We start from the raw sequence: 7,834 nt of genomic DNA, 5'->3' as shown, positions 1-7,834 counted from the left end.
ATAATGAACACATTGTTTCACAAAAGAACAAGGAGAAAATGGACCTGGGGATGTCCAAATGGAGAAACAAAGAATGAAATCGACTTCATTATAGTAGGTAAGAATAAAACAATCACAAATGTTACAGTTACCAACAAAATATAAAGAGGAAGTGTCCACAGAATGGCGGGTTGCACAGCCAGACTCAATTTCAGAAGTGAAAGAATGATGATTAAAAATATAAAGATATGCCAAATAAACGGAAACGAAAACAAAGGTGCTATTCAGTAGGAAATAACGAAAAGATTTCAGAGTCTAATAACGCTGAACGTGACACTGATGAGTTGAATGACAGACTAACCAAAGTGCAAAGAGAATCAGCGGACTTAATAGGGAAGCATAATGCAATGAAAGCCAAGAAATATTCGGAAAAGACACTCGAGCTCATGAAAAAAATAAATAAATAAATAAATAAGGAAATGAAAGTAAAATCAAAGATGAAATAGAACGAGCGGAATTAATAAGCTTATCAACAAGAGACAAAGAGATGAAAAAAGAGAAACATGGCTCAAATGAAAGAAACCATCAAAAAAGGAAAAAGCCTGAAACAGGTCCGAAGTAAAATGGCACTAGGAAAGCAACAAATAATATCACTGAAAGACAAGAACGATGAAGTCATTAAATAAAGGAATAAAATGGTCAAGAGAGTTGAAGAATTTTACAAAGAACTTTATGAATCAATGACAGTAGAACCAAGAGCTAACTTTTCATTTGACACAAGTAAAATACCTAAGGTAACACCAGACGAAGTAAATATTTTTCTTAAAAGTATGAAAAGAGGGAAGGCTCCAAGAGAAGATGGAATAGTAGCAGATTTACTATTGAATGCAGGAGTGGAAGTACAAAACAGGCTTGCTCACTTATTTATTCAGTGTATAACGATGAAGAAAACTCCCAAAACATGGTGTAATGCAATAGTTATATTACTTTACCAAAAAAGGCGACCAGTAGATCATGGTAGCTATCGACCCATTTGCTAATTATCGGTCATTTACAAACTCTTCACTAAAGTCCTCGCAAACAGACTAACAACAAAATCGGAAGAAAACCAACCTCGTAAACAGGCAGAATTCCTGAGCGGGTATGCGAATACTGATCATCTACACACAGTGACTCAGCTAATGGAGATAATTATAGAACATAATAAACCAATGTTGGTATTGCTGATTACAAAAAAAGCTTTTGACTCAGTGGAGCACATAGCAATTATAAATTCATTGCGAGAAGGAGTAAATGAGAACATTGTAAAACTGCACGAAAACATATATCAAGAGGGAACTGCCACAGTTACGGTGAAGTACATAAAGATTCGGAAGTAAATCAAGATTGAGAAGAGAGTGCGTTAGGAAGATAAAACTTCACCAAAATTATCTACAGCAAGCCTAGAAAGTATTTTTTAGAAAGCTAGACTGGAAGAAAAAAGAAGTAAACATATAGAGAAAAGGTAAACCACTTCAGATTTGCAGATGACATTATCCTAATGTCAGAAACAGCAGAGACATTGGAAGAAATATTAAATGATCTGAACAGACAAAGTCTCAAAGTAAGACTTAAGATGAGCCGGAGTATACCTAATCAATCAATCAGTCAATTAATCAATCATTTCTTGTGGCACCCCACGGGATGCATAGGGCCTCGATGAACTCTCTCCACCAATATTTGTCTCTTGCCATCTCCTTCAGGTCCCACCAACACTCCTCTCCAACTTCTCTTTTCATTGTCCTTAACCAGGTTTCCCTCGGCTACCTCTTCCTCTTCTTCCTCTAGCAGTCCACTCTGGCACATCCTGTATTAATCTGCCTTCATTTTTATATATGTGCCCCAGCCATTTCCATCGAGATAGTCTCATATATTCATCAACTGATTCCACTCTCGTAATATCCCTTACTCTTTCATTTGTAACTCCGTCTTGCCACTTTACCCCAAGAATCCTTCTCAGTATTATATTCTCAAATCCTAATACTTTCTGATCTGTTGCAATTGTACTGTAGCATGACTCATGCCCATAAATTAAAATTGGTCTAACCATGGACTTGTAAACTTTTACTTTAGTATGTACTGAAAACATATAATATTTCCAAACACATTTCAACATTCCAACAGCTCGCCAAGCCTGTTTAATCCTCTCCTCAATTTCATCGTTTAATGATCCATTAGATGATGCAATCGTTCCCAGATATTTAAACTTTTCTACATTCTTCACCATGTTATTTCCAATTACACAATCGATTTGGTTCTCCACGTTCATATTAATGATTTCAGTCTTTCCACAATTTATTACCAATCTCACTTTTCCTCCATCCTCCACCAGACAATCAAGCACCCTCTGCACCCCGTAATTATCTTCCACAAATCAGTAAAATATCATCAGCATAGTTCAAATCCATCAGCCTCTTATTTTTTTTTCCAGTTAATTCCTGCACCTGTTCTCCTTACAACCTTTTTCATAACATAATCCATAACTAAAATAAACAGCAAAAGCGAAAGAACTCCTCATCGAATCACTAACCTAACTTCAAATGGATCACTCAAAGAACCACCCACCATTACTTTACAGAAAGTACCTTCATGCAGGCTTCTAATAATATTGACAAACTTTTCTGGTATACCATAGAATCTCATAATATTCAACATAGCTCCACGTAAAACACTATCAAACGCCTTTTCAAAATCAACAAAACACATTCTAGGTGGCATTTTCATCTCATTAGCTTGTTGCATTAGATGCCTTATAATAAAAATTTGATCATTACAGCCTTGACCCTTTCTAAATCCCGCTTGTTCTTCTCTTAAAATGTTATCAATTACTGGCTCCATTCTCTTCAACAAGATTTTGGAAAAGCCTTTTGCAACTACAGGTGTCAAAGTTCTCCCCTCCAATTTCCACACACACTTAAATCTCCATTTTTTGGTAATTTTATAATCACTCCATTTTTCCACTTTTTTGGAATTCCACCATTATCCCACGCCATATTAAAAATCTCAAAAGCGCATTCATTAACTCATCATTTTCCACCTTGAGAATAGCTAATGTTTAATCCACAAACGCCAAGGAGCGTCATCAGAATAAGCGAAGAAATTGTTGAGGAAGTCGAGGAGTAAATTTACTTGGGAAAAATACTAAAATTAACCAAAAAGATCATGACAGCGAAAGAAGAAGACGCATTACAATTGTTTGGAGAGCTTTTGATAAACACAGAACATGAAAAATAGCTTGCCAATATGTATGAAACGAAAAGTATATAACGAATGTAAAATTCTAGCTATGACATACGGTTGTGAGACCTTGAAACCAACAAACTCGATGGAAAATAGAGTAATCCGTTCTCAGAGGGCAATGGAAATGTTAGTGTTAGGAGTATCTTTAAGATATAGGAAAAGATCAACTTGGGCGAGAGAGCAGACTAAAGTCAAAGACATAAAAGGTATAAAAGAACAGAAATGGAGGTGGGCTGTCCATGTAGGCTAGCAGGAGTAAGGGATAACTGATGGGGCAAAAGGCTGACTGACTGTACACCAATAGACTGTAATCGTCGCAGAAAAAGGACAGACAGGAGGTGGAGAGATGAGATGGAGAAATTTGCAGGGAAAACGTGGAAGAGATTGGCTCAGTCAAGGAATTCGTGGAGAAGGTTGGGGGAGGGCTTCAGCAGTAGATTTGTAATGGTTGATATATATATATATATATATATATATATATATATATATATATATATATATATATATATATACCACGTTCAGTACACCGCTTCCCGTCCGATCAGCGAAGTTAAGCAACGTTGGATCTGGTTAGTACTTGGATGAGTGACCGCCTGGGAACACCAGATCCTGTTGGCATAACGTTCTTCCTACGCGTCAAGTGGGGTTGGTGGAGGATTAGTGCCCCTCCCTGTAAAACAATTAACTCTAAGCCCTTGGCCACCCCGTTTGGGATACATGGCGTCAGGCAATGAATGATATATATATATATATATATATATATATATATATATATATATATTATTGATATTATTATACAGAGTCCCTAACTTCTTCGCTGATGAGCAGTTAGCTATAATTTATAAGAGTCATGTGCGCTCTCAGCTTCAATATTGCTCACCCTTGTGGAATGGTTGTGGAGAAGTTGCATTAAAACAACTAAACAAAATTCAGAGCAAAGCTGTTAGAATTATTAACAACCCTGCCATTACAAATAATGTACCTCCCCTGCAAGTAAGAAGGAATGTTGCCTCCCTTGCATTATTTTACAAATAATTTTTTGGCAAATGCTCAGGTGAAGTTGCGTCCATGGTGCCACCTGTCCATGCCTTCCCTCGTGCTACACAGGCATCTGGTAGCGCTCATGACTGAAATGTCACTCAGCCATATTGCAGAACTTCTGCCTATCAGAATTCTTTCATTCCCCGAACTGCATCTCTCTGGAACTCACTTCCCCTGAGTACTTTCCTCCAAATTTTAACCCACACCTGTTGAAGTCTAACTGTTACAGATATTTTATGAACAGAGGACACCAATACGTTTGGTCAGTAAACGAGCTGAAAAAGGGTTAGGGATCTTATTTATATTTAACGCGATATTCGTGATCCTGAGTGGCCTTGGGGTAAGGCTTAATCCAGCATTAGGACGTCATTACCCCCCTTAATGATAAGGATACGTAGCATGCCTATTCACGCAAGACTCATCATAAACACACAAAACCAACACTTGTTCATATATGGTGTTTGAGTGAGTTTACATTAAAACTTCGAGACATAAGTCAGGATGATGCAAGCCTTTTGTCCTTCGTCCAGAGTTTACAGTGATTGAGATCAGTCCGATTGACTCGTATTCTTGGGAAAATAAAAATCGTAAATCCATAATACATTGGACTAACCTGCTTGTATGACAGTTATACTCAGCCTATCATGGTTTCCCATCACCAAGGATTAGAGACACAGAAACAAAGCCTTCAATAACACCCCAAACCAGCTGTCATTTTAAAAATATGAGTGCCATTTACATTGCATTATTAATTGTACAATTTTGTAAACAATATAGTTCAGTTACATAAATTTTAGAATGAGCCTTCGGAGAAAAAGAAAATTATCTGAAAAACAAATAACTGAAAGTTAGTTATCTTGTGTGAGATGTGCTGCACCGTCATTAATATTATTTCTTTAGCAACTTTCAATTCAGCTTGTTGCTCTGCATGACAGTAGGACAAACGGAACACTCGCCAAGACATGAAGGTAAGCGAAGCTGCAAACCTCGGATCCTTCCGACAATCACATCAGTGCTCTGGAGTAGGGTGGGTGGGTGATGGGGGGGTAAGCTTTTGCGATTAGCCTGTCCTCTATCGGCAGAATATTGACATTTATCCTTTCTTTTATTTAGTGTTCGCAACTGTATGTCAGTAAAAGAAAAGGACAATAATGCATCCTTTCCACTGCACCTCTTCGTGATTAGCATTGTCTTTTATTACTAATTTGTTGCTACAAATGAACAAAGAAAATGTAAGTGACATTTTTAGACCAAATTAGAGTCCAGACACTTTAATGAATACTTAATAAAGGCTGCATCAAACACCTTTAGACCGAAAACTCTATCTTACGTTTCATTAGATCGTTAGGGGAAAGTAGGGTATTAGGGTCATTCCATATCAAATCACCCAGTTTGAGAAAAATTTCCCAGGTCACCCTCTCAAATTCTCCTGAAAAAAATCACAGCTGCTCCTATACCTAACTTATGGTGTAATCGCAAATACAGGTTTGTATCTCTAGTAGTTTTTGAAACTATAACCCTTTGAAATTTTATTGTTGTGCATTTTGCCGCACGAGTCATTTGGTCCAACTCCTGACATTCATAGCTCCTTTCCTATGGCATGTACAGCATTGAAATTTTGTGGCTAGGGCTAACTTTTTCAGTAGAATTTAAGAATCAGGTGTAACTTATGTACTTTTCCTCCTGCAAAGCTCTGATAATGGCCAAAAATTCAAAGTGGCACCTTCTTTGACAGCTTCTCACAAGAAGAGTATGCTAAATAAAGCATCCAGAGCTTTTTTCCTGTCAGTTATGACATATTAGGCCATGTGTATACAGTAACCATATTCATTACTGTTATAGGAGTGTCAGAATAATGTCTTGATATATACTCTACTTTCATATTTCCTCAAAATTGCTCATTCTCATATCCTCATTTGACCATGTGAGCAATTAACTATCATTTTCATATTTTTACCTTGTATTCTTATATATCTGAAGATGACCTCACATAAATTCGGTGTTTTTGCTGAGCTTCCTTCTGGAGTTATGATTTTTTAAAGAATGAGCTGTCATGCTCTTGTCGTACAAATACAACCAAAACAAATATTACATAGTTCAGTTTCAGAATTGCCACATAGTCATATTTCTATCCCTTCATAAATTAATTCAGAATAGTGAAAGAAACATTTTCTTAAGTTAGGCACTTTTATTTATTGTCAAAAACATGTCAAAGCATTATCACCAGTAATGGACAAATTATCACAGCAAGAACCTCTTCTTTTCAGAATATAAACAATCACTGTAAAGAGCATTCAGATTCACAGTGACGGTAGTCAATACTTTCTTAGTGACAGGTCAGCATTTCACCAAATAGGTTGTAATATTACAATGTTACAAACATTTGGGTATTTTTGGTAATACCTTAATTCTATAGTTTATCATTTTTAAGAACATCTTGACATCAGTATCACAAATAACACAATGACTTGCATGGCGTGTACTGCATAAACACACTTAACTGGACGTGGCAATACTCAAGAGTTATTGATTTTGCACGGATTTTGGGAAGAGAGTGTGAATTTTGTTCAGGTCGGTGGAAACTAACTTTAGCTGTGAGCCGTACTATCTTGAGCACAAGGTGCACTGATGTCACACATGATATGTTGTAATGGTGTATAAGATCAAGCACAAGAAAGTTCAATCAAATTCAAATTGGCTGAATGATTTGACACCTGTAAAAATAAAGATGGTTTAAGGTCACACCACATTTCCTTCCCTGTATAGTGCTAATTTGAATTTGATATAATTTTCTTGTTCTTGATCTTATGTACCATTACAACATAACATGTGTAACATCAGTGCATTAAGTGTTCAAGATAGTATGGCTCGCAACTACACAGTTAGTTTCCATTGACCTAATCAAAATTCACACTCTCTTCCCAAAATCTGTGCAAAATCAATAACTCTTGAGCATTGTCATGTCCTGTTAAATGTGTTTTTGCATTATAATGCATGCAAGTCATTGTGTTATTTGTGATACTGATGTCACAATGTTTTTCAAAAAATAATCTATAGAATTAAGGTATTATCAAAACGTTTGTAACATTGTAATATTAAAACCTGTGTGGTGAAATGTTGACCTGTCACTAAGAAAGTATTGACTACCATCACTATGAATCTAAATACTATTTACAGTGATAGTTTATGTCCTGAAAAGAAAAAGTTGTTTCTGTGATAATTTGTTCATTACTAGTGATAATGCCTTGGAGTGTTTTTGACAATAAAATTGCCTAACTTAAAAAGAAAAATGTTTATTTTCACTAATCTGAAGTAATTTATGAAGGGGTAATATGTTCCTCTTACTGAAATAAGACTATGTGGCAATTCTGAAACTTGGAACTATGTAACATTTGTTTTGGTTGAATTTGTACGACAAGAGCATGACAGCTCATTCATTAAAAAATCATAACTCCAGAAGGAAGCTCAGCAACAACACCAAATATTTGTCAGGTCATCTTCAGATATAAAAGAAAACAAGGGAAAAATATGAATG

The 7,834-nt window shown here is 36.1% G+C and overlaps 1 pseudogene; it reads left to right on the top strand.

Annotated features, from left to right (window-relative positions):
- The first annotated feature begins 3,757 nt into the window (after positions 1-3,757).
- On the top strand, positions 3,758-3,876 carry LOC145395577 (5S ribosomal RNA; annotated as a pseudogene).
- Positions 3,877-7,834: the final 3,958 nt, after the last annotated feature.

The sequence above is a fragment of the Coenobita brevimanus genome, chromosome 31 (assembly GCF_032717465.1).
Source record: "Coenobita brevimanus isolate Jiangsu-jjx chromosome 31, ASM3271746v2, whole genome shotgun sequence".
NCBI classification, from domain to species: Eukaryota; Metazoa; Arthropoda; class Malacostraca; order Decapoda; family Coenobitidae; genus Coenobita; species Coenobita brevimanus.
Note: the sequence above shows the minus strand (reverse complement) of the source record. Positions and strands in the feature narration are given on the sequence as shown.